Genomic DNA, 26803 nt, shown 5'->3' with positions numbered 1-26803 from the left:
TACAGGAAGGAAAAACTGTAGGAAGCTGTCTCTGTATATACTATACCAAAGTGAGGTATAGTGTGCAGAGTCCAGTGAAACCCCAAAGGTAGGCAGAGGTAAAGTTAGATAGCACCTCACTCTCTATTTGTGGTAGTGTGGTCTAGCAGTAAGGCAGTATCAGAGGACAGTGTTAAGCATTTGTTGTACACACTCAGTCAGCAAATGCATTAATCAACTGCGCCACCAGACCCGGCTCAACCTACAAGTCCTCCACCCATTCTTCAAACAATGGGCTCACCCAGACAAAGACCTGTTTGCCACGGCAGAAAATGCCAAATGCCCAAACTTCGATTCCGGGTTCCAATGCCCTTCAGTCAAAGGTCAGTGCACTATGGATGAGTTGCCCAGGGATATTTGCTTATGGTTTTCCACATCTCACCGCTTCCATTTGTGGTTCGCAAACTGCAACAGACATCTGATTCTCATCCTAGTGGCTCCCACATGGGCCAGACAACCATGGTTCACCACCCTATTAGAACTCTCAGTAGTCCTACACCAGGTACTTCCCAACTGGCAGGACCTACTAACCCAAAATCAGGGAGCGGTAAGACATCCAAACCCCAGATCTCTGTTTTGCAATGTGGCTCCTGAGGTCTTAGAATTAAGATACTTGAATCTACCTCAACAGTGTATTGATATTCTTGGAGGCAAGAAGACCACTACTGGAGCATGCTATGCGGAAAAGTGGAAACTATTTGTTCACTATAGCCATTCAAAGGATGTTAACCCATTTACAGGAAAGCCTTGAAATTGTTAGCTTTTATATTTACAAACCTCTAGGTTAGTCTTCATTTTCGTAAAACTACACCTAGCAGCATTCGGTGCAATTCTCCAAAACAGAGTACAGTCTATATTCAAAATTCCTGTCTTTAAAGCTTTTCTAGAGGGTCTCAAGTTATACAGGCTAGAGTTACTCCAACAACAGCATGGAACATCAGTTTATTAACAAGGTTGATGGGTCCACCATTTGAAACTTTACACTCATGCCCTCTACAGTTCATATCTTAGAAAGTTACTTTTCTCATTGCAGTCATTTCACTTAGGTGTGCTAGTGATCTTCAGGCATTAATTCTAGAGGAATCATTCTTTCAACTTCATAGAGACAAAGTGGTACTGTGTACCAAACCTAAACTTGTACCAAAAGTGGTCTCCCAGTGTCGTGCAGTTCCTGGAACCTATATAGGATCTGCGCGTTTACAATAACACCAATCCTATTGTGTATCTTGTCTATAGTTCTTATAAAAAGTATACAGGATCTGCACGTTTAGACAACATACACTGTAGGATTGGTGTCAGACGAACTTTGGTCACCCCCATCGGGTATGTTGGCCTTTTGTACCAACTAGCTTAGAGTGCCACTAGAATCTCATTTTATTAAGGAGAGAATAGATCCTGGCAACCATCGAAAATGACCACCTTGATCCCTCAGGACCGTGGAAACAATATACTACCTTTCGCTCAGTCACTCCTGCTTACTTAGTCTGTCTCAGAGAAATACACAGAATAAACAGGCTGGGCGTTTTCAATAAGCATTTATTGAACAGTTATTCTGGTGTAAAATAAATGAGCTGCAACAACAGTTAGGCAGTATTCAGATCTAAATGATTAGCAGTACTATAGAGGTAAATGAATGGTATAGTTCTACCATCTTACAATAATCATGAATACATTTGAGTATATAAAACACATGATAGAAAGATGCGTACTCCTACGATACCTCCCTAACTAGATGTACCTAAGTGCACCTAGCCTGTGTGTAGGTGTTAAGCCAAGAATCCCCCTTGGATTTATTCAACCCCATTACCTGAAGCGAGACTGTGGGGCCCCGTCCTGGTCTCGAGTTGGAGACCCCGCAATATAGACCAGTGTGAGCTGGAGTGTCTGCATGCAGGAACCTCAGCATCTCTGGTGAGTGTGTCGGCTGGGAAGTCTCGGTCTCCTCTGTCTTATCTTAGCAAGATGTGATGTGTATATATACCCATAGGTCTCCCCAGGGGTCCTACCTTGTTGTGTTACTGTGTCGGTTTAAGGATGATGTTGGGCGTTAACTTTGTACACAGATTTTATACAGCAGATGGTAGTCTTGCTGTACTTCCAAGAATGCTCATGCATAATGTATTAGATTTCGAACTAGAGAAAACTAGCGTTCCTAATGCAGTGTAGTATCTAGGTAAAAGGTCTGTCCCTGTAAAACCGTGAGAAGTGTAATGTAGGGAAGAATATAGGTGAAGGGTAATGAAAGTACCGAGGTCGATATTATGGTACCTATATGGAATATAACACCCACTCCTCTTCCGAATGGATGAAATAGTTAAATTCTAAACCTACTACTTGGAGCACTACATACTTGTACACAAATAGTTAAAACATTAGTCTCTTGTTTTGCAAAAAAAAGCAGTTTAAAAAGTTAAAAGGATTTTTTTTTTTAATCCAAAAGAAAAAATGGAAATTGACTCAAGCTATAGCTGTAATATTTGTAAGTGTTTTGGAGCTATCATGTCAGTTTGTAAGGAACGAAGAGTATCTGTTTTCCTGTGTCCAAAGTCCGACTGAAAAGTCGGGTTTTATGAAATTGTAGAAAGGTCTTTCTGCTTAATACAAAATGTATGTTGTGACAAAGTTCAGGAATCCCAGGATTGATTGTACATTTTTTAATGATTTGGAGGTTGGAGCAGCGCACATTTTTCTAAAAGGTTAGCTGCTAGACTTTTCCCTTCACTTGAAAGTTCATATTCTAGAAAAAGGACGTTAAGGTGGGCAATCTTTTATTATTTTTTTTTTAAGTTGAATTTATAACCCTCAGAGGCAAACACCAAAATTAGGTAGTTTACTCTGTTGAAGTGTTCCTCCAGGTCATCATCCGGCAGATAAATATCTACGTAGGACAATGCCTTCTCATCCAGATTTTGAAGTAATTCAGTTACCCTAGCCGAAAACAACCCTGGGCTGTTCTTATACCCCTGGGGGAGTCTACTAAATTAACGCTGAAACCCTAGCACTGAGAATGCTGTCAAATATCTGCTCTCCGGCGCTTTATTTTGGCAAAAAAATCCATTTGAGAGATCTAGTGGTGTTTTGTATTTTTTCCGCACAATTATATTCACTGTATGCACTGTGTACTGCAAATGTTTTAGTGCAAGTGTTTAAATGTCTGTAATCCAGTACTAGATGGTTTGTGTTGTTTTGATATGGGAAACAAAGGGTTATTCATTTGAGAGGTGCATGTTTCAATCACTCTTCAGTATTCAAGTTGATCTACGATCTCCCTGACCTATTTTTTAGCTTCTTGCTTTATTGGATACTGCCTTTGTGCAGTGGAGTATTTTTTAATGGAATTATGTGGTGGGTTGAATCCTCTACCCGTCCAGCATGGTTTTTGTATAATGCTGGGTCTTGGACTACCGCCCACACCTGCGCATATGTATATTTTAAATATTTGGGAACATGGTCGGAGAATTCAGATTAAATTACCGTTTCTCCCCTAGGGCAATTCATGACGAATGCTGGTGGCCAATCCTGTTCAGCTAACAATGTCATAGCCAAATATTATTTCTCCCAAAAGAGACCTCTAACTGTCCTGCATTTGTCCCCCTCCATTTGAAGTGTAATTTGATATAATTTGTGTGGGACAATTACCCGAGTATCAGGTGTTTCCACCGTGATATAATCATTCAAGTCCGCTGTCACCAGAAATTCCATCAGGTACTGGCGATCTATTGTTACTTCTGTCGCACTGTCCAGCATCGTCTGAGTCCATTCCCCGTTCAGTAGTAGAGTCCTCAGAATTCTGGGCATGCCTTCTTTTTGAACTCTGGCTTTTGTTTTGGTTTATCTTCTTTTTTGGAAGCACATTCTTGAGCGTGTTGCTTGTCTCTGGACTTTATACGCTCTGTCTGTCCCTCTCTCTCTCGCAGTTTTTCTCGTAAACCCAGAAAGGAACGAGAGGAACATGTATCAGTTACCTGATACCTGTCAGGTTTCTTAATAATATCCCTATTCCTAAGGTTGTACCTCCTTTCGGAGGGCTCCTGTGGAGGAGATCTACCTCTGGATTGAGATCTGTTTTCTTTGGTTTTTGTTATTGTCCCACTTCTTTTCAGAAGAAGCCGGTGTCTTCTTGAAGGTCTCCTTCTCGGGACTACCCATCAGTTGTGGTTTTAATGCATTTCCATCCAAACTGTCCCTGCCTAATTCTGCATATGCAGTTTCTATTATTTTTGGTAGTTCGGCCTCCTGTTGTAAAGGATTGAACTCCCTTAGGCGTTGGCGGATAGCCACTGATGCTGCCTCCCATTTAAAATTTGCTAATATTATGGCTGATATCTGGGCATAGTTACTAGGTAACTTCATTCTTAAGTTCAGAGCAGGCTCCAGTCTGTACTCATTGTACCCCAAGAGGTATAATCCTCAATGTGTGGTGTTATCCCCATCAATCAATCAATAGGGGGTTTGTAAAGCGCGCTACTCACCCCAGAGGGTCTCAAGGTGCTGGGGGGGGGGGGGACTCTGGATCAGTCGAAGAGCCAGGTCTTGAGGTCCTTCCTAAACATGTTCACGGTCGGGGTGCGCCTGATGTTCACCGGGAAGCCCGTTCCAGGTTTTGGCTACGATGTAGGCGAAAGCCCTTCCACCAGTTTTGTTTCTGCGGATGCGAGGGACCTCTGCCAGGGCGAGGTCGGCGGAGCAGAGGTTTCTCTTGTGTACGTGGAAGGATAGTCGCTCGTTGAGGTATTTGGGTCCGATGTTGTGGAGGGATTTGTAGGCGTGGGTGAGGAGTTTGAAGGTGACCCTCTTCTCGACTGGGAGCCAGTGGAGGTCTCGTAGGTGTTGGGTCATGTGCTCATGGCGCGGTGTCCAGAGGAAGAGTTTGGCTGCGGCGTTCTGGATGCTCTGGAGCCTGTGCAGAAGAGTCTTGTTGATTTCGGCGTAGAGGGTGTTGCCGTAGTCCAGCCTGCTAGTGATGAGTGCATGGGTGGCGGTCCTTCTGCAGTCTGGGGAGATCCACTTGAAGGTCTTCCGGAGGATGCAAAGAGCTGAAACTAGTGGAGTCGATAGCGTTGATCTGGCAGTTCATGGAGAGTGAGGAGTCCAGGATGATGACGAGGTTCAGAGCGTGCTCTCTGGGGGTGGGTGGGTTCCCGAGGGCCACCAGGTGTTGTCCCAGGCAGAGGTGCAGGGCTCGAGGATGAGGACCTCGGTCTTCTGAGTTTAGCTTCAGGCAGCTATGCTTCATCCAGGCTGCCACGTCTTTCATATCGTCCTGGAAATGGAGTCTGGTTCCCTCGGGCTTATTCGTGAGCGAGAGGATGAGCTGGGTATTGTCTGCGTATAATACTATGCTGAGCTCATGCTGTCTGACGATGATGGCGAGGGGGGCCATGTGGATGTTAAAGAGCGTGCGGCTGAGGGATGATCCCTGTGGTACTCCGCAGTTGATTTCATTGGGTTTGGAGAGGAAGGGATAGAGTCGGATCCTCTGGGTTCTGCCGAAGAGGAAGGATTGGATCCAGTCTAGGGCTGCTCCCTGTATTCCTGCGTCGTGCAGTCTGGCCGCGAGAGTGCGATGAGACACGGTGTCGAAGGCTGCGGAGAGGTCTAGGAGGACGAGGGCCGCGGTGTGTCCCTGGTGGAGTAGCGTGCGGATGTCGGTGGCGGGGAGGAGGGCGGTCTCTGTGCTGTGCTTGCTGCGGAATCCAGATTGGGAGGCGTCTAGGATGGAGTTATCTTCTATGAAGGCGTTATCTTCTATGAAGGCGGTCAGCTGGGCGTTCACGAGTCGCTCGGTGACTTTGGCTGCAAAGGGGAGGAGAGAGATGGGCTGGTAGTTTATCAGGTACGTTGGGTCGGCCGATGGTTTCTTGAGGAGGGGTTTTACCTCCGCCCGTTTCCAGTCTGGGCAGATGCCTGAACTGAGGGAGACGTTGATGGTGTCCTAGTTTGGGTGCGATGACGGTGGTGGCTCTGTGGAAGATGTGCGGAGGGCAGGGGTCGGTTGGGGCTCCTGAGTGGGTTTTCTTCATGGTAGTTTTGATGATTTGAATGGTAGCGGGATCCCAGGCCGTGTTGGTCTGCTTATTGTTAGTGGTGGGTAGGGGGTGGTGCTTGTCGCAGGTTCACTGAAATTGTCGTAGAGAGCCATGATCTTGAGATGGAAGTAGGAGCTGAGTTAGTCGCAGAGTTCCTGGGAAGGTGTGACGTCCGTGGCTTCGCAGGTGGGTTTTGCGAACGGCTGTATGACGTTGAACAGTTCCTTGGTGTTGGTTACGTTGGTCTGGATTTTGTCTCCTATGAAGGTCCGTTTGGTGTCTCTTGTGCGCTGGTGGTATTCCTTTAGGGTGTTCTTGTGGTCGTTCCGTGCTTCCGTGGTTTTCAGGTTTTGCCAGGATTTTTCTAGGCGTCTGAAGGAGCGTCTGGCATCTTGGAGTTCTGTGGTGAACCAGGCGACTTTCTGCGGGCATTGTTTGGCAGGGGGACGGAGGGGTGCAAGCTAGCCGGTGCAGCAGGAGATCCAGCGGTGAAACTCTCTGGCTGCGGAGTTGGTGTTGGTCGCAGCGATGGAGGGGGTATGGACGGAGGGTGGTGTTGAGGTGTTCCTCCGTGACCTATCCCCATGGGCAAGCAGATTGTCAGCATTCTGTTTTTTTCATAAGTGCTGGTATTTTGGAATACTGCTACTAGCTGTGTTCTTTTCTGCGCTATCCAGAATGACATTTGATCACGTTTTGCGGTCATTTTACCCATTACTGCGTGTAATGTTCGTGGTGTAATTTTAGTTGTCTTTTGAACGTTAGTTGTATTTGTTGTTACCATTGCTGGCTGGACTGTATATATACTCATGACGAACTGTGTCCTCTTTCTGTAAAGTTTTAATAATTCTTTGAAGTATGAGTAAGTCTGGTCCTGGCATTGTTTCGATGTCAGGATGTGATGTGTAGGCTGCTAATATTGGCCATGTTGCCCCTACTCTTCTGAGCGGGCAGAGTCTCACTCTTCTTGTATGGGGTAGGGCGCCTTTAAACCAGTAAAAGTGTTCTTGGTACGTGAGCGGAACCTCAATGGCCTCATACGGACACTATTGCGCTGGTGGTTCATCTTCTCTGTAAAAATGAAAAGTTTTTGTTCTTGCATTTGCTGCTGGGAATGTAACCCACAAATAAAATACCTCTGTTCTGTATAATTCATGTGCCTCAAAAGTGAAAACTACTATGCCACCCCTGGGTGTTAAACCATGCTCCAGCAGCTTCAGGGTGACTGCATTTCTATCACTTTCTGCAATCTGAATTGCAGCAGCATTTTACTCATCTGCTGAGAGATTTAGATTTTGCACTACTCTATCCCCTTACTTAGTCATTGTTTTGGAAAGACGAGTTTTTCAAGGAAATATGATCAGGTGTTTTGCACAATTTTAGGAACTCTGTCCTTCAAGCTTGAGTAACCAACAGCCAATAAATAGGACATTTTGCCTACTTAGCTCTGGCAGAGTTTTACCCACCCACTTCAGACTTCTCTGTTTTGTGAATAGGGTTTCCTGAGCAATAGCGCGACTGAACTAAGATTCTACGGTTTAATAAGTACCCAACCAAAGTTGATGGTGCCATGTCGTGTAGTTCCTATAAAAAGTATACCGGATCCGTGCGTTTAGACAACATATACTGTAGGATTGGTGTCAGACGAACTCTTATCACCCCCACTGGGTATGTTGGACTTTTGTACCAACTAGCTCACAGTGCCACTAGAATCTCCTTTGACTAAGGAGAGAATAGTTCCTGGTAACCATTGAACATGACAACTCTGATCCCTCAGGACCTTGGAAACAATATACTACCTTTTGCTCAGTCACTCGTGCTTACTTAGTCTGTCACAGAGAAATACACAGAATAAACAGGCTGGGCGTTTACAATGAGCATTTATTGGACAGTTGTTATTCTGGTGTAAAATAAATGAGCTGTTAACATAACACCAGTTCCAGTTTAATCTGTTAAGTTGCCAGTATTCTTTCCAAATCCTGATTCCGTTGTGGAAAGAGCTTTATCCACTATGTAAAAAGGAAAAAAACTCTCCTGTATTATATTAACGGAACACAATAATTCAGGAAGAAAGCACAACTCTTTATTGCAAACTCAAAACCACATAAAAGGAAGGGCCCTATCTAAAGCAAGCATTTCCCTTTTGGTTGTAAAATGCATCCAAACTTGTTACACCAAAGCTAAATGTACTCTGCCTAGCCCTAAAAAAAACTCAGTCCTCGAAAGAAGGTAGCCTACATGACCTTTTTAGGCAATTTACCTGTGTCTGACATATGTAAGGCAGCTACATTGAATGCACCGTACACATTTACAAAACATTGTGTAGATGTTATGCCTGTCAACAAGCCAATGTGGGATAAGTGGTCTGCAAACATTATTCAAAACAAGCGCAACCCATACAGGTTAGCCACTGCTTTGGGAAGAAAACTGGTTTTCAGTCTACGCTAAGCATGTGTATCTACAGCCACACATGCCATCAAACGGAAATGTTACCCAGTAAGCATCCGTTTGTGGTATGTAGTGCTGTAGATTCACATGTGTCAACCCTCCTCCCCGGACACCTGTGCTGGCTGAGGTTATCTACATTAAACATTACACTATTTGGTCATCGCACTAGGATACGTCATTCTTCACAGTCCATCTTCTCCCGCCAAGCAGGAAATCAATCAGTGGCGTCGAGGACCATGTGCATTGCAAGCAAGAGGAGTCGCTGGTACACCTCGTTGCGAGAAAGTGGGTTTCTGTTGCAGTAAACCCCCTCTCCCCCTTTCTTTTTTTTGTTGCCAGACTAGTGATGCTCTTTGACTTGATGTGCTCTGGGGCCCTGCCAATCAGGACCCCAGGGCCTCTGTTCCTTCCCTAAAACTGTATTGAAGCCTAAACCCAATTGGCATCTCTGGCCACATGTCAGCCCCTGGTAAATGGTACCCTAGGTATCCAGGGCGCTGTGAACAGAGAAGGCCCCTAAGGGCTGCAGCACTTATTGTGCCACCCTTAGAGGCCCTGTGCCCTTACACACGCACTCTGCCTTTGCAGGCTGAGTGTCTTGGTGCAGAACAAAACAGTCGATATGGCACACATCCCTGTGTGCCATGCCCACAAACACACTGCCCTGGCATACCTCAGTCATGCCTCTAGCTGGGTGCCCTATGCCAGTGGTGTGGTTACAGGTGCATGAGCCCTGTACCCCTACAGTACCCAGGTCCATTCCTGGGCACTGTAAGTGCAGTGCTGCCATTAAGAGTATATGGTGCTGGGAAATCGTCATTACGAACTCCACAGCACCAGGATGGCTACCCTGAAGACTGAAGTTTGATATCAATCTTCTCAGCACATTAAACCCACACTGATGCCAGTGTGGTATTTAATGTAAAATGCACGACAGAGGGCAACTTAGAATTGCCCCCTGAAACTAACCAACAACACGTGTTCTGTCTGAGAGGCTGCATAGCCTGCCACCTAGCAGACAGGTTGCTGGCCCCCTGGGTAGAGAGCTCTCCGCTCTCGTGGGCCTGCAACAATGCACATCCTGGGGCGAGGTGCCAAGACTCCTCCCCTAGGATGGGCAGGGCAAGCTTCAAAGGCATGCTGCCTTTGTGAGCCTCCCCAGACCACTTGTTTTACTCAGCAACTTCTCCCCACTGGTTCTGACCCCACTCTGGCGGGAAGACTGGCGGGAAAACCCAAGGGAGGAAAGGGTGTGTGCCAGCCTCTGGCAACCCCACCCCTCAGGTGGTGGAGGCGAGGTGAAGCACAACTCCGGGCTCTCGCCATCTTGAGGATGGGGAACCCTACCCAATCAGGACTAGGCTCCTGCCTCCCTCCCACTGGAGATGGGCAGGATAGGGGTTGTACTCACCCCAGGGAAGAGACCCATTGGTCCCTGACCTTTCCCTACCTGTAACGCCCCTAAATTTTGTATTTAGGGGCACCCTGAAACTTCCTTCCTCCGGTCCTGAATCCGAAACAAGAACAACAAGAAAGAAGACCTGCCGTGCAGCTGCTATCAAGAGGACGACACCAACTGACTTGGCCCCAACCCTACAGGCCTGTCGACTGGAGTCCCACGTTCTGGACTCCCACGAGCAGTGGTTCTGCTCAAACAAGCAACAGACCCTGGTGCCAAGCCAGGAACCGCGAATCCAGCACACTCTGTACCCGCCGAGCCCGGCCTGTGTCTTGAGTGAACAAAGACCACGAGGACTTCCCCCCCCCAACCCCCCCCAACCCCCCCCGGCGACTGTGGCCAAGAATCCAGCACCCAAGGACCCTCCTCGATGCTCCTGAAGACGCCTGCAGCCTCAACCCTGGGGGCCCCCCCCAACCGCGACCAGCAGAGGGTAAGATTTCCCAACGTAAGACACCCATGCACCCGGCGCCCTGCGGCCCCCTGTGCCCAACTCCTGGGTGCCTACGTAACCTACAGCTCCCCAACTTATCTCTCGAAGTGGTGGTCGCACCTGAAGAATCTTCGTCCCCGAGCTTGCAGCCTTTGTTAGTCTTGCAGCTTCTCCATTGAAATACATTGAGCGCCCGACGGCTCAAAAGCACCCTGCACCCAGCCTCCCGAGTGCCCCTGGAAGTGCAACATCTATCCTATCTTACTTCCCCTGTGTAAGTGACCAGGAGCCAAGGTCCCACAGCCACGTGGCCTTCCTTCAAGCAGCCACCAACCAAAGGCCCCCTACCCACCATAGGCTAACATTTGGCCTACTTTCTCTGCAATCGGCTGCCCCTGTGACGCTGAGGGTGTAACAACTATACCTACCTGACCCTGGGAGACCCCGGAGTCTATGCCCAGAACCTTAACTCTGCCAGTCTATTACTTACCTGAAAGCCTATAACTCACTTTTCTCCATAGGGTAACATTGACTGGTCTTAACTTGAAATATCTTCGAAGTGTCGAGTTTTGAAACCTTATAATATTCACTAAAAATCACTCGATCAACGAAATTACTCACCTGTTACCAGGAGAGATCCCAGTGCTGGATCTTGGTGCCTAGCACTGTGCCTGAAAAGCAATTACAACTGTGATTTACCGATAACCAAACTGTCCTCCATAGGATACCATTGCCTGGTTTTTGCCAGAAATTCTTCCAAGTGTCAATTTTTGAAACCTACAAATATTCCTTAAAAATCGCCTGTCTAACAAAAACTATTTATTTCAACTGTTTACAGGAGATGAACCAGGGCTGAATCTAGGATCCAGCCCCGAGTAAGAAAAACCTATGCAAAGTAATTGATATTACGTTTAGTTTAAAATTCCCATTGAGCTCCATGTTCTAAATGTGTTTAACTTGTGTTGCCTATTGCAACAACTGTATCTATTGCTTTTAAAAGTCTATTGCTTATTGAAAGTATTTAACTAAAGCATCTCATTCTGAGAAAGTATTGCGATACCTACTTGTGGTTCTAAAATAATATATTTTTATATACAAAACCATTGGCCTATAGTCAGTTCTCGAGTGTGAGACCATTTGCTGAGTGAACAACAAATGCTTTACACTGTCCTCTGATACTGCCTTACTGCTCGACCAAGCTGCCACTTTAGAGAGTAAGGTTATTTACCCCAGTATTGGAACTTTCATAGATTCTCATGCTTTGTATCATTCCCCGTCGGAATGGGAGCCTCGGTAAATAAAAAATATATCATAACCATAGAAACAAAAGAGAAAATAGGCTTAGGCCTCATCTCATTTTGTAGTATATCACCCTCTTTGTGTAAAAGAGCCCAAACTTTTGCCAGGACCAATCAGCACAGCCTCACCCCTTGGAACCTTCCTGAGAGAGCTTAGAGCCTTAGATTTTTCTACCGCACGTTGTGCTAGGGAGTCTCCACTGAGCTCTGCTCAGTTTTCTCAAATTTTTTCTCTTCGAAATCTACATTTTACCATCTATAGTGACATTATGTCAGAAAAGGAAAAGAAAGCCTTATTCAGACCCTGTGCTTCTTGTAGAAAGAAGAGACTTTTCATTGAGGATAAGCATGAGAGTTGTATTTACTGCTTATACCCGGAACACAAGGCCACAGACTGCAAGATTTGTCGGACCTTATCTACCAAGACTTTGCGGGACAGAGAAGGTCGGTTGCTGACATGGCTGCAAAAGCTGAAGACCAGGAAGGAGGTTCTCTCTTCAGATGAGGAGGATTCGATTTCTGGCACCTCCTCCAGGAGATCAAAGAAGAGGGGTAGGTCATCTCCCTCCATCTCTGCGGAACCCCCTGTCAAAGCCCCTCACGGGATCTCTGAAAGGTCTGAGGAGGCTGGTCCCATGAATTCTCCTCACAGAAGTGAAAAGGAGAGGCAGGGACAGGCTGCTGGTGTGGACACAGCCTCTAGGGACAAAAAGGAGGTGTCTATATCTTCTCCGTCCCAAAAGGAAAAGCCTGCGAAGAAACTCTGCAGGAACTCCACAGATGCCTCTGGTGAAGAAACGGCGTCCGTCGACGCTGACTAAAGCAGGTACGTCGACTACGATTTCCGTAGTAAAGACGGTTTCCTTGATTTCGTCGACGGGACCGTCGACGATGTCTGCTTCTGCTTCATAGTCTACGTCGACGGCGGTGTCGACGACGAAGACCACGACGACTATGACAACGACGGCGTCGTCGTCGATGCTGATGACGACGAGTTCGTCGACGAGACCATCGACGGTTGTCCCGTCGACGATGAAGAAAGCTCCGTCGACGAAGAAAAAGGCTCCGTCGACGATCCCACCGTCGACGACGATTCAAGCATCGTCGACTACCTCATTGTCGACTACGATTCACATTCCATCGACGAAGACTACCGTGCCGCCGACTATTTCATCGTCTATTTCGTCGACGCCTGGGATTCCTTCGACGACGACTCCGTCGACGGGACCGTCGACGGCTAAAAATTCAGGATTTTCAATACAGAGGTTGAAAATTACACCGGACATGACTTCACCTAGGCGGGTTATGCCTTTACCACCATCTATGCTTCTAAATGAGTCGGAGGACGAGGATGAGGTTGAGCAGTATGGGGATGCCTACAGTCTCTCAGATCTGCATGTAAAGCAGCAAGAGACTGATACTGAGGAGTATTATGGTCAAGAGGAGCAGGAGGAACAACAATATGTTCAACAGGAATTACATCCTCGCACTTTGAGACAGGACATGATAGCTTTACCAGCTGCTCTGGTTACGGACTTGCAGATGATGTTGCAGGACTACAGAGCTCGATTTCCATCACCCCCTGACATTCCACCAGTGCACCCATCTACATCAGTGGTTCCGCGAGGGCCGGCAGTGGACTTGCCACCTCTTCCTAAAGACATACCGCGTATCTCACCAGTGGTGGTTCCAGTAGTGGTTCCTCAGACTTCGTATCCGGAACCTACCAATGAGGATACACAGGATGTGGATACGGATGACGACGATGAGCGGCACGTGGTCCCACTAACTGATCCAGGGGATCCGGATGTGGATCCTGATGACACTGGAATGCAAGATCCGGATGCTGCAGTGCGGGAGACGAACGTGTCTCCTCCGGCAGATATTGGGGCGTTCCATAATCTTATGGAGCGTGCATCCAAAAGGTTTGGTCTGCCTCTTACAGTGGAACAGTCGGACTGTTTTCTGTATGACTTTAAGGCACAGTTTAAGAAGTCTGTCAGGTCAATTCCCATCATTGAGCATGTGTGGGATGAGGGAATCAAGGTTATGCAGAACCCAGCTACGGTCATCCCGGTTCTTCCCCGGCTGGAGAAGAAATACAAGGCCCCTGAGGGCAGTCCTGCATGTCTTCTAGGACAACCAAAGCCTGACTCTGTGATATCTCAGGCCGCACAAAGCAAGTCCAAGAATCCGTCAACACCTTTGACTACGCCTCCGGATAAGGATGGCAGGCGACTGGACAATGTAGGGAAGAGATTTTCCACCATGGCCAGTTTGTTGGTTCGAGCGGCCAATTCATTAGCCATTCTAGCCAGGTACGACTGCCAGATGTGGTGCGACATGGAGCCGTTTATGGATCTACTACCAGATTCGAGTCAGGAGGAGGCCAAGCAGGTTCTCATGGAAGGAGAGCGATGTTATTCTGAAGTCATTGACTGTGCTATGGACATAGCCTCTACCGCTTTCAGGGCTTTGGCAGGGTCAGCGGTCTTGCGCAGGCAAGGCTGGTTAAAAGCAACCTGGTTCCGTCAGGAGGTCCAAAATAAGATCCTGGACCTTCCATTTGACGGGGAAATGCTTTTTGGCAAGCATGTCGATGAGGCCCTGCAAAGCATAAAGAAGGACACGAACACAGCAAAGTCCTTAGGATCCTTAAATTATCGCAAGGTTCCATTCAGAGGAGCTCGTGGACGAGGGTTCTCTTCTTATAGAGGCAACCAGCGTCAGTATTCAACGCAGTCAGGACAATCATATAAGAATCAGTACTCAAACCAACGCCAAGGTCAATCCGCGTCTTTCTCTCGTCAGTCCCAGAGAGGACGTCAGAATCGTCGGGGACGAGACAATGCCAAGAGGCAATAGCGGCCCCCTGGCTCTGACTACTGTTCCTCCCCTACCAAGGACACCGGTTGGGGGCAGGATCTCCTATTGTCTGGACAGCTGGGTCCTTATAACATCGGACCGGTGGGTTTTGAATATTGTTCAGAGTGGCCATACGTTGGAATTCCAAGATCTTCCTCCAACGAGAGCTCCGGACGACCGTCCCTCAAAACATCTTCGACTGTTACATCTCGAAGCCCACCAACTATTCATCAAGGGGGCGATAGAACTGGTACCTCTTTCGCAGAGGGGCAAGGGTTTCTATTCCAGGTTCTTCCTGGTTCGGAAGACGGAAGATACGTGGCGTCCTATACTAGACCTAAGGGAGCTCAATACCTATCTCATCAAGCTCTCCTTCAGGATGGTCACTCTCCAGGATATTCTCCGTCTACTGAATCCGGGCGATTTTTTGGCGTCCCTGGATTTAGAGGATGCGTACTTCCACGTTCCAATCCACCCAGCTCACAGGCAATATCTACGCTTCACAGTAGGCAAGAGCCATTTCCAATTTCAAGGTGCTTCCGTTTGACCTTCGGGCTGCACCTCGGATATTCACGAAGATGCTGGCACCAGTCGCTGCTTTTCTCAGAAAGCAATCCTTAGAAGTGTTCCCATACTTGGACGACTGGCTCGTCAAGGCTCCATTGCTCAAGGCAACTTCTCAAGCCGTTTCAACTTGCATTCAATTGTTCGCCCACTTGGGTCTTCAGCTCAACAGGTCCAAGTCGGTGCTGATACCCTCCAGGTCGCAAAGGTTCCTTGGAGCTATTCTGGACACGACACTATGCACCGCTCGTCCGTCGGAGGAGCGTCAACGCGAGCTGATCGCCTCCGCTCGTCAAGTGCTGCAGAGGAAAAATGTGTCGGTTCGCCGGTACAAGTCCTTACTCGGATCGATATCATCCTGCATACCATTAATACCGCATTGCAGGCTTCATATGCGTCCTCTGCAGGAGGAGTTAGACAAACAATGGCGCCAGGCAGAAGGGTCGTTCAACGACAAGGTTTGGATAACACCAGGTATCCGCAAGGCCTGCGAGTGGTGGCTGGTAAAGGAGAACATCGCAGTAGGATTAACATTCCGGACTCCTCCTTCTCCTATGGTGGTGACCACAGATGCCTCCTTAGAAGGCTGGGGTGCGGTACTCCAGGAGCTTCAAATCAGCAGTCACTGGAGTCCAGCGCAGAGCCTAAACCACATCAACCTCTTGGAGCCGATGGCTATTCGCTTAGCCTTGCTGGCGTTCCTTCCCAGACTTCAGAATCGTGCAGTGCTGGTCCGGACGGACAACACGACGGCCATGCACTATATCAACAAGCAAGGGGGAACAAGATCGCGAACTCTGTCCAAGGAAGCTCAGACAATCTGGGATTTTGCGATTTCTCACAAGATCACCCTACAAGCCGAGCACCTAGCAGGTTGCCTCAACATCACGGCAGATGCTCTGAGTCGTCAGACGGAAGTGACTCACGAGTGGGAATTAGACCAAGCCACGCTGGAGGGAGTGTTCGAGATATGGGGTACTCCGACCATAGACCTCTTTGCGTCCCCGGAGAACGCCAAATGTCGGTTTTACGCAAGCAAGGTTCCCCATCGAGGATCTCTGGGGAATGCCCTTTCGATTGCTTGGTTCAGCGCATTTTGCTACGCTTTTCCTCCCATTCCTCTCGTTCCTCGAGTTCTCAGGAAGGTCAGGGCGGAACCGTGCAAGATGATTCTCATTGCTCCAGCATGGGCCCGACAGTTCTGGTTCACGGAACTCCTGCTTCTCTCCCAGGATCGCCCAATTTGCTTGCCGCTGATTCCATCTGTTGTCGCGGGATCAGGGACAGGTGCTCCATCCGGATCCGAAGTCACTACACTTGACAGCGTGGCTCCTGAATACAGAGAATTCCGTCATCTGAATCTCTCCAGGGAGTGCAGGGATGTTTTGTCTCAGGCGCGGGCGCCAAGCACTAATAAGACATACAGGGCAAAATGGAAGAGATTTTGTCTGTGGTGCCAGAGGAATAAACTCCATCCTTATAAATCCCTGCCACATCAGGTTTTGCCTTACATCCTGTCGCTGGCTAAATCAGGTTTGGCGCACTCTTCTGTCAAGGTACATCTGGCTGCCATATCCCGTTTTCGGCGAAAGACATCGGGCCATCTCTATGGTCCGCGAGTATTGTAAAACAGTTCCTTAAAGGGTTGTTTCGGATGTATCCTCCGGTCCGAGCACCTCCACCGATCTGGCAGCTCAACCTAGTACTGGCTCAGCTCATGAAAGCTCCCTTTGAGCCGATTCCCAGGGCGGACTTGAAGTTCCTCTCTTGGAAGCTAGCCGTCCTCTTAGCATTGACTTCGGCTAGAAGGGTTAGTGAACTCCAGGCTCTGTCCATAGTGGAGCCATTTCTGCAGTTCAAAAAGGATGTGCTAATATTGAGAACCAACCCGAAATTCATCCCGAAGGTGCCTTCGGATTTTCATCTGAATGAACCCTTGATTTTGAATTCCTTTTTTCCACGTCCTTTGACCCAGGCGGAACGAACATTGCATTCTTTGGATGTCCAGAGATGTCTGAAATTCTATCTCGAGCGCACACGATCTTTCAGGAAGTCTACACAGTTATTTATTTCCTACAGTGCACCACGGAAGGGGTTGCCTCTCGCTAAGAGTGGCATTTCCTGCTGGATCTCCAGTGCAATTCAATTCTGTCATCAGGCTGAGGGCAAACATTTGGACAGAAGGGCCCGTGCTCATTCTACACGAGCGATGGCATCTTCAGTAGCTCTTTTTGCTGGAGTTGCTATCAAAGACGTCTGCAGGGCAGCAACGTGGCGCAGTGTACACACCTTCACGAAACACTACTGCCTGGTGTCGGTGGGAAGAGATGACGCTGCTGTTGGTCAAGCAGTCCTCAGGAATCTTTTTCATTGAGGTGAGCTTTCCCTACAATCCCTCCATCCTGGTAAGCACATTTGGTTCAGTAATGATTGTTTTTCTTGATTACCATGTACTAGTTGTTACTGTAAACTGAGATGGTTATGTAAGGCAAAGTGTCTACCAAAATGTGCTTCTGTGATTTACTGCTAACTATTCTGATACAAAGCATGAGAATCTATGAAAGTTCCAATACTGGGGTAAGAAAACAAGTTACTTACCTGTAACTTTGGTTCCCCAGTATTGGTAACTTTCATAGATTCTCATGCACCCACCCACCTCCCCTGGGAAAGCTCTGCCGGTTTACTGAGGTAGTGGCTGTTTGCACAACGGCTACGAAAATCTGAGGCTCTGAGCTCTCTCAGGAAGGTTCCAAGGGGTGAGGCTGTGCTGATTGGTCTTGGCAAAAGTTTGGGCTCTTTTACACAAAGAGGGTGATATACTACAAAATGAGATGAGGCCTAAGCCTATTTTCTCTTTTGTTTCTATGGTTATGATATATTTTTTATTTACCGAGGCTCCCATTCCGATGACGGGCAATGATACAAAGCATGAGAATCTATGAAAGTTACCAATACTGGGGAACCAAAGGTTCGAGGCATATGAGCTGCAGATTGTACACTTAGCATAGATCGCCATCTGGTGTTGGGCCCGGATGTTTGCAGTTTGTTTTTGTTCTTTGGACAGTCTTTGGAAGTCACGAGTTCGGTGACTCCTCCTTCGCTCCGTACTGCACATGGGCTTCGGCTCCATACTCAGATTGTTTTTTTCCGCCATCGGGCTCGGATGTGATACTTCGTGCTCCGGCTTCGAACTTCTACGGTTCCAGCCTCGACGGAAAATCCTCGTTCTTTGAGTTTCTTCATCATATCTTCATCTCTCGAAGCGGCACTTTTCTCCATTCCGTACATCGGCACCGGCCTTCGGGCCCTCCTCGACTCCGGTCCCGGCCAACGGAAAGGACTCCGTTCAAAACGTGCCCAAAATGTGGGTCTAAATTTCCCCACACCGACCTCCATCAGGTGTGTAACCTTTGCCTCTCTCCAGAACACGAGGCCATAGACTGCCCCGCCTGTAAGTCTTTTCGATCAAAAAAGACCATCCGGGATCGAAGAGCTCGACGCACCATGGTGCACTCATCGACCGCAGCTCCACCGGACATCTTCGGAGACAACGCCGAAGCTTCGGGGCAACTACACACCGAGCAGGAGGACGACGTCGTCAGCGCTTCCGAGGCCGACGACTCCGACGTGGAGGACATCACACCGGCGCAGCGGGTCGTGAGTACTGTACCCCCTCCCACCCCCGCAACCAAAGAGACTCGGGTTACACCCTCGCCTGCAGGCCTGGGTAAAACCAAGCACACAGCTTCTATCACCCCACCTTCGGGCCCGGTGTCGAAGCCTCAAAAGTCTCACGGCAGCTCGGGCTCGAGCCAGCTGACGCCTGGTGCCGAAAAACACCATCCGGCACCGAAGAAAGTGATACTCAGCTCGACTCCGAAGCCACCGGTGCCGAAGCCTGGACTCTCGGTGCCGACCAAACACATCTGTCGGCGCCGACGCTCCGGCGCCGAAAACTCCTTTGACGCCGAAAAAACCGGAGGCTCCAAAAAAGCATGGCGCACAGAAACCATCGAAGCACTCGGCTCCGAAACCATCGACGCCAGCGGACGATTCGGCGCCACTGGATCGGTTTACACCAGACCCTTTGCAAAAGACTCTATTTAAAGATCCAAAGACTGGGCTATTGACTTAAATTTTTTTAAAAAAGACGCCTTGACACTCCGGCTCCTCCACCACCACCCAAGCGGAAGGACTCTGCTACTTCTCCTCTCAGAGGGCCTTCCCCACTACCTCCTCCTCCTCCGCCTCCTCCACCTCCACCCCCTCCCCCTCCCAGGTCTCCGCCACCTTTACCTCATCACTCCCCGACCCCGTCCCCAGATCCGGATTGCGGGGATCCAGATTATGACCCGGCGGACGCCCCAATGGACCCCACTCCACCGGGGACCCCAGACCCATGTGAAGACTACCAAAACCCTGACATACCGGATGTGCCTCAGGACGACCTATACCCATCCAGGCCGTCTCCTCCAGAGGACTCCTTAGGGTTTCACCACTTAGTGCAGAGAGCAGCACACTACCATGGGGTGGAAATGCATAGTGAACCAGTGGAAGACGACTTCCTACTGGATACATTTGACATTCAGGACAAGTCCACATCTATCTTGCCCATGCTTAAAGGTGTCACCAAGCATGCTGCAGAGGTGTTCAAAGATCCTGTCAGGGCCAGGGTATTGAACCCTAGAATAGAAAAAAAGTACAAGGCGGCACCCACAGACCCTGCATACATTAAGGGCCCTGCTCCCTTAGATTCCATAGTTGTCTCCACAGCTAGAAAGCGGGCTAACTCCCAGTCCTCAGGAGAAGCCCCACCGCCAGATAAAGAATCCAAACTTCTAGACGCGTCTGGCAAACGCACCGCCTCCCAAGCTGCAAACATGTGGCGCATTGCAAATACACAAGCGCTACTTGCGCGCTATGACAGAGCACACTACGACGAGCTTGAGGCTCTTATGCAGCACCTCCCCGAAAAACGCAAAGCTCATGAACTAATACAGGAGGGCAAACTAATTACTAACACCTCCATTAAGTGTGCCCTCGATGCAGCTGACACTGCTTCTACAGCCATAAATACTAGTGTACTGCTTCGTCGTCATGCCTGGCTCAGGATCTCAGGGTTCAAGCCTTAAGTCCAGGCGTCCATACTAAATCACCCCTTTGACCAACAAACTCTCTTTGGGCCAAAGGTGGACGAAGCGTTAGAAAAGATGAAAAAGGACACATACCCAGCAAAGTCTATGGGGGCACTACAATCACAGGCCCCTAAACGCTCCTTTCGACGCTCATCCTTTCGTAGCACAGGCAGAGGCTACTCCACCGATAGCGCCTCTACCTCCTACAAGTCCCCTCCTCAAAATACCTTTTCAAAGGGCTACCAAAGGGGTGGTTACAGAGGCAACAACAATAAGGGCAGGGGCAAAACTAACACCACCCGTTCTGCCACCCCGCCCGCACAATGACTCCCCTTCCCTCCCCCCAGACCATCCCACTCCGGTCGGGGGCAGACTGCAAAACTTTATCCACGCATGGGAGTCCATAACATCGGACAAATGGGTGACCCAAATTATTCGGTCAGGGTACTGTCTCGAGCTAACATCTACCCCACCCAATATCCCAACAAGGCACCGTCCAATGTCTCAAGAACATTCCACACTACTCAAACAGGAGGTGCTCTCCCTCCTCCAAAAACACGCTATAGAGCAGGTCCCCGTCAATCAGCAAAATCTAGGGGTCTACTCTCTGTATTTCTTAATACCAAAGAAAGACGGGACCCTGAGGCCCATTCTGGACCTCCGGCCTCTAAATGCCTACATACATTCAGACCATTTCCACATGGTCACCCTACAACAAGTCCTCCCGCTCCTCTGTCAGGGAGACTTTCTCACTACCTTGGATCTGAAAGACGCATACTTTCACATTCCAATACACTCTTCTCACAGGAAGTACCTCAGGTTCGTGGTGCATTACCAATTCACGGTTCTCCCCTTCGGGGTCACCACCGCACCACGGGTGTTTACCAAATGCCTAGCGGTAGTAGCAGCACACCTCAGACGTCAACATATTCACGTCTTCCCTTACTTAGACGACTGGCTGATAAAAGCCGCGTCCTACGACCAATGTGTGCAACATACAAACAGCACCATCCAACTGCTCCACCAGCTAGGCTTCACGGTGAACTACCAAAAGTCCCACCTCATACCATCTCACACAAAGCAATATCTCGGGGCCACTATAGACACCTCCAAAGGTATTGCCTATCCAAACTCAGCCAGAATCGCAAGCATACAAGCCTTGCGCAAAACATTCCTTCCTCAACACTCTCTTCCAGCAAGAGTGTTTATGAAGCTCATAGGAATGATGGCGTCTTGCATTTTCATAGTCCCCCATGCAAGACTCCACATGCGTCCACTTCAAGAGTGCCTAGCACAACAGTGGAACCAGGCCCAGGGTCAGCTGACGGATCTGGTGTTGGTGGACGGCCGCACCCATCACTCTCTGCAGTGGTGGAACACCACAAACCTTTCCAAAGGGCGGCCGTTCCTGGACCCGGTTCCTCAGGTGATTCTAACAGCGGACGCATCTCTCTCCGGCTGGGGAGCGCACCTCTTACACCTCACCATGCAAGGTCTATGGACGCCACAGCAAAAATCGCTCCACATCAACCATCTGGAGCTCTTGGCGATCTTTCTAGCCCTAAAATCTTTCCAAAAACAGATTTCGGGCAAAGCAGTCCTCATTTGCACAGACGACATGACTGCAATGTATTATATCCAAAAACAGGGGAGGACACACTCTCCCCAGCTCTCCCGCTTAGCCCAGAGCATATAGAGATGGGCAATTCCCCAAAACATCTTTCTCCTGGCACAGCACGTTCCAGGCGTACAAAACACCATGGCAGATCTGCTCAGCAGACAAACGCAACAACTACACGAATGGGAACTGCATCCACAAGTTCTTCACCCATTCTTCCACAAGTGGGGGCATCCTCAGATAGACCTCTTCGCCACCCACGAAAACAAAAAATGCCCAAGCTTCACCGCCAAATACCCACACCCATTGTCCAAAGGCAATGCGATATGGATGAACTGGTCAGGCAGATTTGCATACGCCTTTCCACCTCTCCCAATAATTCCGTTAGTGGTAAGGAAGCTACAACAGCACTCCCTCACACTCATTCTGGTAGCCCCAACATGGGCCAGGCAGCCGTGGTACACCACACTACTACAGCTATCGGTGGTGCCACATCAAAAACTGCACCTGTCCCCATGCCTCCTAACCCAGAACCATGGAGAAATCAGGCACCCGGACCCAGCTCAGCTCAACCTTGCCATCTGGCTCCTGAAATCTTAGAATTTGGATACCTTAACCTTCCCCCTGATTGCATGAACATTATCATGGAAGCCAGACGTCCTACCACTAGAGCATGCTATGCCGCAAAGTGGAAAAGATTTGTAATTTACTGCCGTAACAATACAATCAACCCTTTAGATGCATCCATACAGCACATCATATGCTATCTGCTCCATCTTCACAGGTGTAATCTGGCATATTCATCCATACGCCTACACCTAGCAGCGATTGCTGCTTATCTACAAAACAGACAGCATTTATCACTGTTCAGAGTGCCCGCTATTAAAGACTTTATGGAAGGCCTTAAACGAGTAATTCCTCTCAGGGCACCACCTTCCCCTGTGTGGAATCTAAATGTAGTTCTTACACGGCTAATGGGTACACCCTTCGAACCAATGCATAAATGTGAGCTACAGTTCCTCACCTGGAAAACAGCTTTCCTCGTAGCTATCACTTCCCTTAGAAGGGTTGGTGAAATACAAGCGTTCACTATACAGGAACCCTTCCTACAAATACATCACAGCAAGGTCATACTTCGTACAAATCCGAAGTTTCTGCCCAAGTTCTTTTCCCCCTTCCATCTCAATCAATCGGTGGAATTACCTGTCTTTTTCTCGCAACCTCAATCTGTTGCAGAAAGGGCCTTACACACACTTGATGTTAAGAGGGCTTTGCTGTACTACATACAAAGAACGCAACCTTTCAGGAAGACTAAACAATTGTTCGTCTCCTTCTCTCCACCACATAAATGCAACCCCATCTCTAAATCAGGGATAGCTAGGTGGATTGTAAAGTGCATACAAATTTGCTATCAAAAGGCAAAAAGAACATTATCTGTTCCACCTAAAGCCCACTCTACTAGAAAGTTAGGGGCTTCTATGGCTTTTCTAGGTAACATACCCTTAGATGACATCTGCAAAGCAGCCACATGGTCCACACCGCACACCTTCACAAAACATTACTGTGTAGATGTGCATTCCAAGCAGCAAGCTAGTGTGGGCCAGGCTGTACTAAAGACACTTTTTCAAACCATTGCAACGTATACCGGTGGTCGCCGCTAAGGTTGGGTACTGCTATATAATCTATGCTAAGTGTACAATCTGCAGCTCATATGCCTCGAACGGAATATGCTACTTACCAGTATGCATCTGTTCTTGGCATGTAGCGCTGCAGAGTTGTACACGCTCACCCGCCTCCCCGGCTACCTGTATCCGTTCCAGTCCATCTTATTTAGATACCACACACATCGGTTTCTCACTGTTATTACTACGCTCCATCATTTCCCTGTTGGCGAAAAACAATCTGAGGATGGAGCCGAAGCCCATGCGCAGTACGGACCGAAGGAGGAGTCACCGAACTCGTGACTTCCAAAGACTGTCCAAAGAACAAAAACAAACTGCAAACATCCGGGCCCAACACCAGATGGCGATCTATGCTAAGTGTACAACTCTGCAGCTCTACATGCCAAGAACAGATGCATACTGGTAAGTAGCATATTCCTTACAGGTAAGTAACTTGTTTTCATCTAACTTTAACCTCTGCCAAACCTCTGGGAACTGTGGACTCTGTGCACCCTGTACCTTACCTTGGTGCAGTATATACAGAGCCACTTTCTTACACATGTCCCCTCCTCCGCCTTCTGCTTTTCGCTCCTTTCGTTGACTCTGAAGGAGTGCCCCAACACGTTTCCTTCAGAGCCACAGGACTGTGCAGCAACAGTCTCAGTGCGAACGTGGGACACGCCGAGTCGGGTCAGGGGCCCAGTGGGCAGGTCAGTCCACCTCCACCCCAGCCACGGCTGCCTCCAACCTGCCTAGTCCGGTTTTTCAGGCCCATCTTGGCAGGATTCGCCATCACCTCTCTCACTGGTGCACCATCACTTCGGACAAGTGGGTTTTACAAATAGTCTGAAGGGCTACTCCCTCCCCTTCAAGACTACCCCTCCAGCCATGCCACCCCAGTACCACCGCATGTTGGGGGATCACTTGGCACTTAAACAGGAAGTCGCGGCCCTCTTGGCCAAGGGGGCCATCGAGCGAGTTCCTGCACCAGAAGTAGGACTTGGTTGTTACTCCCACTACTTTCTGGTGCCCAAGAAGGACAAGGGCCTGCGTCCTATCTTTGACCTCAGGGACGTCAATCGCTTCCTCTGGAAGGAGAAGTTCAAAATGCTAACTCTGGCTCAGGTCTGTCCTCAACCTTGGAGACTGGATGGTAGAGTTGGACCTGCAGGACGCATATTTCCACATTCCTGTCCTGGTGGCCCATCGGTGTTGCCTGCGGTTTACGGTAGGCCATGAGCACTTAGTTTACTGTGCTCCCCTTTGGCCTTACCAGCGCCCCTTGGGTGTTCATGAAAGTGATGGCAGTCGCATCTCATCTACGCAGATCAGGGGTTCCAGTCTTCCCTATCTCGACGACTGGCTGTTGAAGGCGGGCTCGCGCCGGACAGTCGTCTCCCACCTCCAGCCTATAGCCGACCTCCTGCATTTGCTGGGGTTCGCAATCAATGTGCCAAAGTGGCTCCTGATTCCCTCTCAGAAGCTCTTCTTCATCGGGGCGGTTCTGGATACGACACACTTTCGAGTCTATCCTCCCGAATGGTGAGTCCATGATATTCAGGCTCTGATTCAGACCTTTCGGCCTCTATCCTGGGGGTCGGTCAGGCTGACCCTGAGACTACTGGGCCTCATGACCTCCTACATTCTGCTGGTCTATCATGCTAGATAGCATATGTGGGCTCTGCAGTGGGACCTGAAGTTCCAGTGGGTGCACTGCACAACAATTGCAGGGGTGGCTCACGAACCGGCATTCGGTGAAATAAAGATCCCTCTCCCTTCCCCAACCGAAGCACACAGTGGTGACGGATGTGTCCCTCCTGGGATAGGGCAGCCACATGGGAGATGTGGAGATCAGAAGCCTCTGGTCTCTGGCGGAGTCCAGGCTCCATATCAACCTTCTGGAGCTCTGGGCGATCTGACTTGCACTGAAGGCATTCCTTCGCTCTGTCAAGGGGATAGTAGTGCAGGTGTTCAGACAACACCACCGCCATGTGGTACTGCAACAAACAGGGCAGGGTGGGGTAGTGGACCCTATGTCAGGAGGCTCTGCGCCTCTGGACATGGCTGGAACATCAGGGCATTACCCTGGTGATTCAACACCTGGCAGGTTCATTAAACGCCAGGGCGGACAAACTCAGCCGCAGGTGCATGATGGATCCCGAATGGCGTCTTCACTTGGAGGTGGCGCATGGTCTCTTTCAACAGTGGGGAGAGTCTTGGTTAGATGTGTTCGTCACTGAAGAGAACGTGCAATGTCAGCAGTTCTGTGCGTTGGAATTTCCAAGGCGGCACTCGCTAGACGACGATTTTCGTCATGAGTGGAATTGCGGTCTGTTGTACGCCTTTCCGCCTATACCAATTCTGCCCAGAGTGAAGATCAGGCGGGACCGGGCCCAAGTCATTCTTGTGGCTCCGGACTGGGCTCGAAGAGTTTGATATCCCGAGCTACTCAGTATGACCATCGATTCCCCCGATCCGACTGCCTCTTCGGGAGGTTCTTCTGTCGCAGCAGGAGGGGACGGTCCTCCACCCGAACCTATCCAATCTCCACCTCTTTGCGTGGAGATTGAGGAGCAGCAGTTGAGTTGATTCCATTCAACTTGCCTCTTGAAGTCTGTGATATCATTCTGGCAGCCAGGCGTCCCTCCACTAAGTTGGTATACGCCTGCAGGTGGAACAAGTTTGTGGCATGGTGCACAGCAAAGGCTGTGGATCCCCTTTCTGCCCCTCATTCTGAAGTCCTACAGTTCCTTTTTTCTTTGACCCAGCAGGGCTCTGCTCTGGGCACTATCAAGGGGTACCTTTCTGCTATTTCAGCCTTGCTTAGGCTTCCTGATCAGCCCTCTTTTCAAGTCCCATGTTAAGATTCCTCAAAGGCATTACTCATCTTTTCCCTCCTAATCCCTTCGTAATGCCGCAGTGGGACTTGAACCTGGTTCTCACATATTTAATGTGCGCTCCCTTTGAGCCTCTTCATAACTGTCCCTTCGTCTGTTAACTTTGAAGAGTGCTTTACTGGTTGCCATCACCTCTGCTAGGAGAGTGAGTGAGCTCCAGGCTTTTTCTTGCAAACCTCCTTTTCCGTCTGTCCATCCGGACAAGGTTGTGCTTATGACTCGTCCATCCTTTCTGCCAAAGGTTGTCACTGCCTTTCACATCGGGCAGACCATGACTTTGCCTACCTTCTTTCCGCCTCTGCATCCTTCCAGAGAGGTAGAGAGGCTCCACCGTCTGGACCCAAAACGTGTACTCTC

General features: G+C 49.1%; 1 protein-coding gene across 3 annotated transcripts in view; it reads left to right on the top strand.

The window, feature by feature from the left end:
- The window catches only part of GIGYF1 (GRB10 interacting GYF protein 1), a 1351771-nt gene that overhangs the window by 392943 nt on the left and 932025 nt on the right, over positions 1 to 26803 (top strand). The window lies entirely within an intron of this gene.

The sequence above is a fragment of the Triturus cristatus genome, chromosome 12 (genome assembly GCF_964204655.1).
Source record: "Triturus cristatus chromosome 12, aTriCri1.1, whole genome shotgun sequence".
Lineage (NCBI taxonomy): Eukaryota > Metazoa > Chordata > Amphibia > Caudata > Salamandridae > Triturus > Triturus cristatus.
Note: the sequence above shows the minus strand (reverse complement) of the source record. Positions and strands in the feature narration are given on the sequence as shown.